The sequence below is a fragment of the Lontra canadensis genome, unplaced genomic scaffold (assembly GCF_010015895.1).
Source record: "Lontra canadensis isolate GAN:19392208 unplaced genomic scaffold, GSC_riverotter_1.0 scaffold9, whole genome shotgun sequence".
In the NCBI taxonomy this organism is placed as follows: domain Eukaryota; kingdom Metazoa; phylum Chordata; class Mammalia; order Carnivora; family Mustelidae; genus Lontra; species Lontra canadensis.
The window spans coordinates 11,030,894-11,043,195 of NW_022631003.1; positions in this window are offsets into that span (position 1 = coordinate 11,030,894).

Sequence of the window (12,302 nt, forward strand, 5' to 3'; positions counted from 1 at the left end):
AGTGGACAATGCCTTTGAAAGTGGCCATTTTAGTTAAAATACAGGGTAACATTTGATACAGCCATGGTAATAGCAAAAATCTGTTCTGTTCTAAAAATGTTTCTAGCAATGGAAAATATTTCTGACTAAAAGAATACTCTTGACTTGTAGGGAGGCTTCCTAGGAATAAATGTATGCAACAAAAATAAGACATTTTATTTTTTTTAAAGGTTGTCTATATAGATACATTCATGAAACAAGGAAATTGTTGGTGAATGCTCTTAAAAATAGAAGTTTATGTAATGGAAATCAAGAAATCTATTAACAGATTTACCAAAGATTATTTTTATAGCCTATATGCCAATGTACATGATCTTACATAAGTTACCAAAATAAGTTGTTCAACACTGTGAATAATGTCAGACAAATGTAATGTGCCCCTTCTAGAATCATCACAAAAAATGTTAGTTATGGCTGTCTTCTGCCTTAAGTAATTCCTTTTAGGACATACCTTCTTCACAAGAGCAAGCTTTTGGTTATGTTCGAGATGTTGTATTTTAATTGTTGAGTCAGTGGAGAAGTATCCCAACAAAAAGGAGCCCATACAGATGTGGCTTTAGAGGTTCATAGTATGGTGGGCAGGTTTCCCTCTGCAAGCTCTGGGGAGAGTTTGCAGCGGCAACTTTGTGAGAGGTCCTACTCTCAGCCACGTTGACGACCGGATGCACCAGAGTCCTGCCTGGAGAGCCCTGGGTCTCTGGTCTTGCAAGTGGGTCCACTGGGCTTACACGTTGTATAAAGGCAAGGATCAAGTCTCTAACATCGTCTCTATTGCCACCTTGCAGAAATTATTTCCCAGCTCATATATGTTCAGCATCTACATCTTGAGCAGACACTGCTCCTGGCCCAATACTTTGGATGTTAGGTAGCCAGTGTCTAATAATACTGTCATCCACAGACATGCAGCTGGCTATTCCTTGAGTTCTGTGCAGCTTAAATAAACACTGTAAATAAAGCCAGCAAATGAACATATTATGTTCTGTAATAGAGCACTTTAATGTTTCTAGTAACATGTATTGTTTCTCTGCAGCTCTGGTTATTTAAAATGGCAGTGGGTGATTTTATTTTTTTCATACTATTGTATCTCCCCGCCATATTGTGTTTCTAACCAACTCTATTTGAACAACGAACTTCATTAGTCGCCCTATTTAAACTATGTATTTGCTTAATATATTTTCACCGTTGTAATGGTGGTCAAAAATGTCTAACTAGTATCTCACGTACCTTTTCCTAGTACAGGAATAAAACTGATGTTTGTCGAGGCAAAGTGTCCTGTCTTCTCTTCACCTGATTCTCATTTGTCAATTTCTGTCATCCTTCTGCTCAGGAGAAAGGTCAGACTGCTTTTAAATGAGAAAAACCTTCCAGGCCATTATCATAAGAATATGGTTGTCTTAACCTTCACTCCTACAAGTGCTGAGTTGGTTACCTAGGTTATCATGTACATTATAATAGACTCTCTAGTTGACTGTCTCCAACGAAATTCTTGTTTTCATCCTTTAGTTCATTAGTAGCCAAACTGTCCTCTGTTCCCAACAGTGTCAGTGTATTCTCAGAGGCGCTGCCCCAGCTGGCTCACCGCGAGCCCTTCCGAAGCCGTTCACACATTAGCAGGCAGGGTGACATTTGGTAAAGGGCTGCTGTGCCTATTTCCAGAATTATTATTTTGCCCTTTGCCTTCTCATATTTCAGTTGAAAGATCAGTGTCCGTCACAGCTCCAGTATTTCATTTTTCTACAACTTACTCACAGAAATCTCTATTTTTCAAAAATGGGCATGAATAGATTTACATATAAAAGCATTCAATCAAAGTAATGTTTCTCTTTTAAAAGGTTTCTCGATTCCAATAGTCAAGTTAACAAAATAACTTGACTTATGAAGCTGGACTTTCTCTTTTTTTCCAAAGTAGCTATTTGTTTGATAGAATTTACTCTTAAAGTATTTGAACTGGGGCACCAGGGTGGGTTAAGTGTCTGCCATGGGCTCAGGTCATGATCCCAAGTTCCTGGGATCGAGTCCTGCATTGGGCTCCTTACTCAGTGGGGAGTCAGCCCCTCCCTCTCCCTCTGCCCCTCTCCCGCCCCTGCTCCTGCTCTCTCTTGCTCTCAAATAAATAAATAAAATCTTAAAAAAAAAAATCTGAACTAGGGGCCCCCGGGTGGGTGGCTCAGTCAATTAAGCTTCCAACTCTTGATTTTGGCTCAGGTCATGATCTCAGGGTTGTGAGATTGGGCCCCACATGGGGCTGGCACTCAGCATGAAGTCTGCTCAAGATTCTCTCCCTCGCCCTTTGCCCCTCCCCACACTTGCATGCATGCATGCGTGCACGTACTCTGTCACTCTCAAATAAATACATTAATAAATAAAAATTTTTAAAAAAGAAGAATTTGAACTAATCACTTAGCAATTTTGTTGTTACGTCTTCCACCATCATAAAATGTTAGAACTGGAAGAGCCATCTTGGGGATGGACGATGAAAGAAACCAAGAGCCAAATTTAAAAGTGATACAGCAAAATCAGACTGTGCTAGAATTGAAGCTTGTCTTCCTCCTACTCTCAGGGGAGGATCCAACCCATCTACATGTAAATATACACAAATAGGAAATCGGCTCTGGGGCCAGTGGATGTGGCAGCCATCTCCCACGCTGAGACAGAAGCTTCAATGGAACTTTCAACATATTGTGTAATTATTCCTCTTATTTTTATATCTCATATGTCTGAAGACATCCATTTGTTAGACAAATCTCAGACCATATTTTAGAGTCATGCCTTAGCAAAGCCATCACAATCTTAAAGCTGAAATATTGACTAGAAAAAGAAGAAACATGATTTTTCCAACATAATACTATTATAAAACAGATTAAATCTAATTAAATCAAACCACCTAAAGCCAGAAGAGTTTCTACAGTTAGATCTTGAAAGGATTTGCAAGGTTTTGATGTTGGTAATAAAAGGAGCATTCATAATAGAAGGGTAAAAATTAACCAGTAAAATTCAAGTTTGAGTAATAGAGAAAACCATGTAGGGATGGTTCTATAGGGGCAGTAACATTCACCTTCACCTTTTTACCAAAGGAGGTAACCAATCCCAAAGGTCATGCTATCTTCCCAACCCAGTATCTCCAAAGGAAAATTGTACTATTACATTAGAAAACTGCTGATCTGAGCAAAGCTTGCCCCTTTTGGGGGAGGGGGGGTGGTTACTACAATGATGCATGAAACTTTGTGTAAATTATCTTAAATTATTTTTCTCTTTGCTCTGAGTTCTTGACCCCAGGAAGAAATTTGGCATCCATTTTATTCTTTAGGACAGAACTTGCAATGAAATATGTTTCTTGTCTCTACTACCCCGCTGCAAGCCATTGGTGGCCAAGAAGTTTCTGTGTCTTAGGGCTTGCCAAAGAGCTAAGGAAAAAAAAAAACAACAATAACAAAAATAAAAAACAAAAAGCTGACAGTACGACTATAAAAACAAAGGACAATCACTCTGGAAAACAGTAGTTAAAAACAGAGCTACCCTATGACCCAGCAACTGCACTACTGGGTACTTACCCCAAAGATACAAAGGTAGTGACCCGAAGGGGCACCTGCACCCCAATATTTATAGCAGCAACGTCCATAATAGCCAACTATGGAAAGAACCCAGATGTCCAAAAATTATATCCTAGGTAAATAGTAAAACAAAAGCTGGTTTAGAGGTAGTTGTGGGGGTGAGTGAAACGGAAGGAGGGGATCAATAGGTCTGAACTTCAAGTCATAGTAAATCATGGGAATTTGATGTACAGCATGGCAACTATAGTTAATGATATTGTATTACATATTATGTAACTTTAAATGGTGATGTGGCAAACTACACTTATTGTGGTGATCACGTTTCAGTGTTTGCACATATTGGATCATTTTGTTGTACACCTGAAACTAATATGATGTTATGTATCTATTATACCTCAATCAAGAAAAAAGGAGATATCCAATTCTTAATTTTACCTTTGTACTGGAGCTGTATGAAATTAAAGTAAGTGGTTTGAGATTTTAAAGTTTTTTTTTTAAGATTTTATTTATTTATTTGACAGAGAGAGATCACAAGTAGGCAAAGAGGCAGGCAGAGAGAGAGAGAGAGAGAGGGAAGCAGGCTCCCTGCTGAGCAGAAAACCCGATGCGGACTCAATCCCAGGACCCTGAGATCATGACCTGAGCCAAAGGCAGCGGCTTAACCCACTGAGCCAACCAGGCGCCCCTGAGATTTTTAAGTTTTAAGTGAAAATTTATTTTAAGTAAATTTATGTGATATTAAAAAAAAAAAAGCCCAGATGTCCATCAACAGATGAATGGACATATATATGCACACACACACAATGGAATACTACTCAGCCAACAATTAAATGAAGTTTGGCCATTTGCAATGACATGGATGGAACTAGAGGGTATTATGCGAAGCAAAATAGGTCAGTCAAAGAAAGACAATTATCCTATGACTTCACTCATATGTGGGACTTAAGAAACAAAACAGAGGAGTATAGGGGAAGGGAGAGAAAAACAAAACAAGATTAAATCAGAGAGGGAGACAAACTGTTAGAAACTCTTAATCATAGGAGACAGACTGAAGGATATTGGAGGGGAGGAGTGGTGGCATGGGGTCACTGGGTGACAAACATTAAGGAGGTCCCGTGATGTAATGGGTGTTATATGCAACTGATGAATCACTGACCTCTGCCTCTGAAACTAATTATACACTGTATGTTAATTAACTGAATTTAAATTTAAAAAAATAAAATAATATGGAAAATAAAAACAGGGGTGCTTGAGTGGCTCAGTGGGTTAAAGCCTCTGCCTTCGGCTCAGGTCATGATCTCAGGGTCTCCTGGGATTGAGCCCCTCATCAGGCTCTCTGCTCAGCAGGGAGCCTGCTTCCTCCCTCTCTCTCTGCCTGCCTCTCTGCCTGCTTGTGATCTCTGTCTGTCAAATAAATAAATAAAATCTTTTTAAAAAAACAACAACAACATATTCTTTAAAAAAAAAGAAAAAAGAAAAACAAAGGGCGTTAAAAGTCAAAAATTTCAGAAGCCAGGGAACATTCCCAAATCTAACCTTACCAAACAATACCATTTGTAAGACACATAAATTAAATTTTTAAGCCATATTCCATTCCTAAAGAACTTTCCAGTGACCCTCGGCCCAGTCTTCACCCAAGCAGATGCTCCTTCCCCACTTATGTCAGATGTTTAGGGAAAAAACAACTGTCCTCCAGCAAAGAATAACACATGAGCAATAAATAAAGACAAACAGGACAGAAGAGAAATAAAATGAATGATCCGTTTTGGTGGAAGACTGCAGGCAGAAGGCAACAAGAGAGTGAAATGAAAGGTGGGAGTATCTGAAGGAGCTATTGAGGGTCTCAGACCTTTGCGGTAGCAAAGGATTTTCTAATTTAACCTAAGAGAAAGACATTCCAAGTCCTATTTAAAGTCCTACAGAAAGGGACAGGTTTAATCTCTAGGACGGTCCCTCAAAGCTGTGACATTAAAGTTGTTACCTTACTGAATGCCTTCACCTGCCATATCCGGTAGGTTAGTCCATGTTCCCACTTTACAGATAGGGAAGTAGAGGCACAGAGAAGACCAAGATACTGCTCAAAATTAAGCAGAATAGGAACAATCACTAATGCGTATCATACAGTAACTCTGCTAAATGTTATGTATGTATCATTCAACTCCTCACGCCCCCTAGCTCCTAGACTTATACAGGAGACAAGGAATTGGAAGTCTAAAGAGATGAAGTAACTTGCTCAAGGCCGCACAATGCCAAAGCCCAGTTTCCAGTTTGAAACCTTCTGACTTCAAAATGTGATCTCTCCATCTCCATGCCAGCGTATGTCAAAGTTTGGTCCCCAGACCAGCAGCAATGGCACCACTTGAGACCTTGTTAGGAATGCAAATTCTCAGACTGACACCCCCCAGTCTCATCGATTCTGAAACTGTGGGGGTGGGGCCGGGTAACCTGCGTTGGAATGAGCCCCTGGATGGCGGGGAGGCCCACTCTTCTGCGTGAAGTTTGGGCCGCCCCTCTGTTTTGCAGGTTCTCGTCAGTCAAATCTAGACCTTTGAGAAGAAACTCATTCAAACCCCGTGTGACAAAGAGGAAGAGTAATGTGCGATATTTTTGAGCCTTAACACTTAGGAAGCACTTAACAAATGTTAGCGACTCTGACCATTATGTGCCAAGTAGAATTTGAAACTGCCCCCCCCTGCATTATCTCAATTAAACCCTCTCAAAACTAAACAGGGGAAGGGCTACAAATTTCCCATTGGATACATGAAGAGACTGAGGCACAGAGAAAGTACCTGCGAGCTTCACAGAGCTAGCACATGTCACAGAGCTAGCGCATGCCTTGTTTTAAACATGGACCAAGTAAATTCTGGAGCCTGGACTCTCACCCACTTTCTCCTGTATCAGTGGTTGGAAAAAAGGTTGATTAAGCTCCATAGCTTATATTAAATTCCGTTTGAGGCCTCCAGTGTTCAATTCCGTTTTGCAGACTCCCATGCCTGCTCCAGATCTCTTCCCTCCAACCTCACCCTATCGACTCTTGTTAAAAGGCCCATTAATCCATTAGCCCCGATACTGATGTCTCTCCCAGCATTTTAGACTAAATGTGAGAGCAGTTACCTATTCGAAATGCAAACCCTTCTGTTCCCTCTGGGGCCTTGGAACATGTTGCTCAACAATTCTCCGAGTGACAGGAAATTCTTCATGCAAAGGGACAATGATTGTCCCACGCAGAACCGGGGTGTCAGCTCTGAATGACAGCCATAGAAAAAGAGAAGTAACCACAAAGAGGAATCCGAAATAAGGCAGAAGAAACAGGCTCCAAAAAGCAGCTCTCAACTCACTGGATTCAAGAGGCCATAAAGTCAGGCCAAAAGGACTGCTGAGCTGTCCCTGCAAAAGACAGAAACAGGAACACTGTTCAGAGCCAGCAAGGCAAAGCAAACAAGCGTGCCTTAGGCCCCGAAAAGTGAGACAGACAAAGGACAGGGAGGCCAGGACTTCCAAAGTGCCACTGCTACCATGTCCCCCAAACCCAGGCATGAACCCAAAAGGTGTGATAAAGGGTCCAGTCATGACGTCCATTGGGGAAAGTCAGCACGGACACACGAGTCAGGGGTCCAGCAGGAAACCGGGTGATGAGCAGAGCTCCACGAAGGGGCTATTAGCCAAGAAGTAGGCAGTCTTCCCGGCTCCCCTGGAGTTTCCCTGTCTCCCAGTCTTCCCAGTCTCCCCCATCAGCTTCCCAGGGCCTTGGCAGCCAAGGCTGTGCACACTCTGCTGAGCAGCTCAACACAAGGATCGGAGGGAGAGCAGTAGAATCAAAGCTATGGGACTTTCTCAAGGCCGAAGGACCAGTTGTCTTTTCTAGCCACACTCTTGGACAGGAAGTCATCAGTCCCTTGAAGTGTTCCTATTTCTACTAACCTAGAGAGCCAGCCCTTCTCTGAATCGCTGTCCTGTTGGAGTTCAGGTCTCCTCTGCGCCAAGCCTAGAAGTTCTATATGGTCACTGCACTTCCACCTGGCATGCCAGTCCTCCCTCCACACTGCCTCCAGAGTGATTTACCTAAAATACAGGACCAGAGTCCGTCTGCAATTGACCGGTGGTGACTCCCCCCTGTCCACGACATGTAGTCTGGGCCCCTTGGTGGTTCTAGGAGGCATGCCATGACAGCCTGTGCCTTCCTCCCCAGCTTCAGCGGCAGCCAGTCCTCTCCTGGCCATATATACGGGGCAGTCTCAAACTCCTTGTGCTTTCTAGAGTGCAGACTGCTGTTTTGTGCATTTTTGCTCATGTATTTTCTACTTCTTCCCGATAAAGTAGTTCTCACCAATTCTCTGATGCCCAGAGCACATCACAGAGGGGACACAAAGGTCATGAGCTCAGGCACCTTCAAGAAAAGGTGCAGACATCATCCTTTGATTTATCTACAAGTAAAGTTAAATGCAGACTCTCAGAGATGCAGGCAGGAGTGAGATGTGAAGACATGCTTCATATCACTTAATTCGGGCCCATTATTGGATCAGTCTACCTATATTATATTGTATAGGTATTTTTAAAATAAATCTTTTCATTATGTGAATTAAACAACTTTCATGTATCCTTAGACTTTTTTAAAATTTAAAGCTCATTTTTTACTATGCCAGAAACCTTCAAAAATGGCCACGACCTTTCCTTGACCTCTGAGACTGCTGCTGACCCATTCTCTAACCTGTGTCCTCAAACTCTCTTCTTTCCCACATCACTTCTGTATCTATAGAGACATCTTTTACTGCCTATTGCACATTTTATGAAAATTATTTGCTTTGTTTTCCCTATTAGATGATTATCTGCTGGAGATCAGATTCTCCTAGGTACCAAGCAAACACACTTGAGACAAATTCCAGATATTAGGATACTAATAACACAATAACACATAATACTAATATACATATTTCAACAAAGTGTCCTGCATCATTCATTGGATTCTAACACATTTGAATGGATTCAATCTTCCCAGAAATCCTGAGAAAAGAAACTGAGACCCAAGACTCACAGTAAAGAAATGGGAGAGCCAGGACTCAAACCCAGACTATCTAGCTTCAGAGCAAACATATTCAACCCCTCTGCCAGTGGTTCTCAAATTTCGGTGTGTGGTTTGGGTGGCTCAGTCATCAAGCGTCTGCCTTTGGCTCAGGTTATGATCCCAGGGTCCTGAAATCGAGCCCCAAATCGGGCTTCCTTCTTGGTGGGGAGCCTGCTTCTCCCTCTCCTACTCCACCTGCTTGTGTTCCCTCTTTCACTGTATCTGTCAAATAAATATATAAAATCTCTAAAAAAAAATTTTTTTTGGTGTATATAAGAATGACCTGGATGGCTTATTCCTGAAACATAGGTTGCTGGGTCCCCCCATCCATCAAGATTTTAAATCAGTAGATTTCCACCATGCTGTTGTGCTTGGAAAAAATAATGAACCAAAATGTTTAAGTTATTTCATTTAAATTCTTCAGTGATGATTTACTCGATTAAACAGATAAACTGTATTTCAGAAAATAAGTCTGTACCTTTTAAAAAAGGAATCAGCTTTATGGAGGATTTTGTGAAGACTAAGTTCTTAAATGTAATCGTCATTTCTCTGAAAGAGCACAGAATTTTGAGACCAGTAGGTCTGGGTTCAAAAACCCCCTGTGACAAGCTCTGTATCTGCACCTACTTTACGACAAGGGAATGGGTGCAGGAAAAGAAACAACCTGTTCAAGTTGCGAAGCCAACAGGCACCCCTCCGGTACGGATCCCCTAAGACGAGGCTGAGCTCAAGGCAAAATCTTCCTTGTTGATCGATGATCTGATCAGACCAGCTCAGCCCACTTTCCACACCCTGTTCTTTCTAGCCTTGTTTATTCCTCCTTGTGAAAGTAAAACCCTTCTCTGCCTGACCTCTGAGATGCTTGCAGACCTCATGAATGGAGGCTTCTCCCCGTCAATATTCCTCTTACCCCATTACAATCATTCCTCCCCCATGTACCCCCACACCCACTTGCAATAATTCTTGCAAATAAAGTCTCTCTTTACCTAAATCTGGACATATTTTGCTTCTGAGACCAGTTTGCATTTGCCTTGAAATACAAGTGATTTCTCAGCTACCTGGAGTCCTACTTACCTGCTGAGGTATAATCTCCAAACTGTCTTCAAAGAGTAACCGATCCCTCCCAAATTATAATTAACAGGGGCTTCAAAGTGCTCACTTCCAGCACCTCTGACCTACTGATGTGACTGCACCATGGTCTGTCATGAAAATCTGAGGTTAATTTTCCCAAGAATGTTCTAGATCCCCACGGAGCGAGCTCCTCTGGGGGTGCACAGTAGACACACTGGTTTAAGGAAGTGAGCTCTCATGAAGGTCTGAAAAGTGATGCCATTCTCTGGAGGCAATTATGCAAGAAGCCCATCCTCTCTGAGTTGAGAGGGCATTTTCAAGCTTATGTTTTCTCAGCAGTTTTGGGATGCTCGAATCTGCCCTACCACGTCCTTGTCCTCACTAAGTGGTTGACATATATCAGGAAACTCAGCACCCCATTCCACACTTAGACCTCTCAGGTAGAAAGCACTTCCTTTTCCTGAGGTAAATATGCTGTCTACACCTGTCCATTAATTCATTCATAATAACCCACATCCTTCGGTTTGTGTTATCTGTTAAATTGTGTGCCCCCCTCCAAAAAAATTAGCTGCTGTTGTTGTTTTTTTAAGATTTTATTTATTTATTTGACAGAGAGAGAAAGAGATCACAAGCAGACAGGCAGAGAGAGAGGGGGAAGCAGGCTCCCTGCTGAGCTGAAAGCCCGATGCAGGGCTCGATCCCAGGACCCTGAGATCATGACCTGAGCAGAAGGCTTTCACCCTCTGAGCCACCCAGGCGCACCCCCCGCCAAATTCTTATGTTAAAATCCTAGCCACCAGCCCCTCAGAACGTGATCTTTTTTTTTTTTTAAGATTTTATTTATTTATTTGACAGAGAGAGAGATCACAAGTAGGCGGAGAGGCAGGCAGAGAGAGAGAGAGGAGGAAGCAGGCTTTCCGCTGAGCAGAGAGCTCGATGCAGGGCTCGATCCCAGGACCCTGGGATCATGACCCGAGCCGAAGGCAGAGGCTTTAACCCACTGAGCCACCCAGGTGCCCCTCAGAACGTGATCTTATTTGGGAACTAAGTTGCTGCCGATGTAATCACTTAAGATGAGGTCATACTGGAGTATCACGGCCCCTAATCCAATATGACTACTATCCTTATAAAAATGGGTTATTTTGGACAGACACACTCATGGGGAGAATGTCACTGGGAGAAGGACAGATCAGGGCGATGCTTTTACAAGCCAAGGAATCTCAAAGTTTGCTAGCGAACCACCAAAATCTGGGAGAGAGGCAGGGACTAGATTCTTCCTCACAGCCCTCAAAAGGAACCCACCCTGCCAATACCTTGATCTCAGACTTCTAGCCTCCAAGACTGCACAACAATAAACTGTCGTGTAAGCCACCCAGTCTGTGGTACTTTGTATAGCAACTTAGCAAAATAATGCAGATTGTTATTAAAGATAATAATAATGATGAAAGATGCTAATATTTATTAAGTCCTTACTCTGTCCAAGAAATCTTCCTCAGTGCAATGCTATGAGGTAGGTACTTTTTAAAATCCTTATACGGCAGACAGAATAATGAGTCCCGAAAGATGTCCACATCCTCATCCCTGGAGCCTGTGAATGTAAATATGATAGATTGCATGGGAAATGGGAATCAAGTTTGCAGATGGAATTAAGGCTGCTAATCAGCTGACTCTGAGATGGAGAGATTACCCTGGATTATTTGAGTGGGCCCAGTGTGATCATAACAGTTCTTAAATTGAACAGGGAAGAGAAAAGAAAACTGGAGAAATAACAATGTGGGAAGGACTTGGCCCAGCATTTCTGCTTTTGAAGATGGAAGAAAAGGGCCAGAACCTGGAATACAGGTGGCCTGTAGAGGGTAGAAAAAGAGAAAATGGATTCTTTCCTAGAGCTTCCAGAAAGAATGCAGTCCTATTGAAATCTTGATTTTAGCCCGGTAAGACCCGGTTAGAGTCTGACCTCTGACTGTAAGATAATACATTTAGATTGCTTTTAAGCCACTGTATTCACTATAATTTGTTAAAAGAACAGTGAATATACCCCAATTCCACATAAGGGATCCATGGTCCAGAGAGTCTATATAATTGTGTCCAAGGTCATACAGGTAGACATGATGAAGCCAAAGTTGGAACACAAGTCTTTATAATACAGAGCCTCTATTTCTACTCACCATGATAGTTTTTAAGAAGATTTTATTTATTTATTTGAGAGAGAGAGAGAGAGCACAAGCAGAGGGAGCAGCAGGCAGAGGGGAAAGGAAGAAGCAGGCTCCCTGCTGAGCAGGGAGCTGGATGAGGGGCTCTATTCCAGGACCCTGTGGTCAAGACCTGAGCCAAAGGAAAACACTAAACCGACTGAGCCATCCAGGCGCCTCTACCATGATAATTTGTAAAACAAGTTCTAGTCCCTCTAGACATCTTTTCACATATTTGCAAGTAGATACCATATCCTCCTTTAGCTTTCCCTAGAAAAAGCATAGTTTCATTAGCCAGTCTTCCGATGACAATTTTAAGTCCTGCAACCATCCTGGAAAATATGGCAGCCAAGTTGCACAGTGCTAGTAATGCTCCAACACCACCTT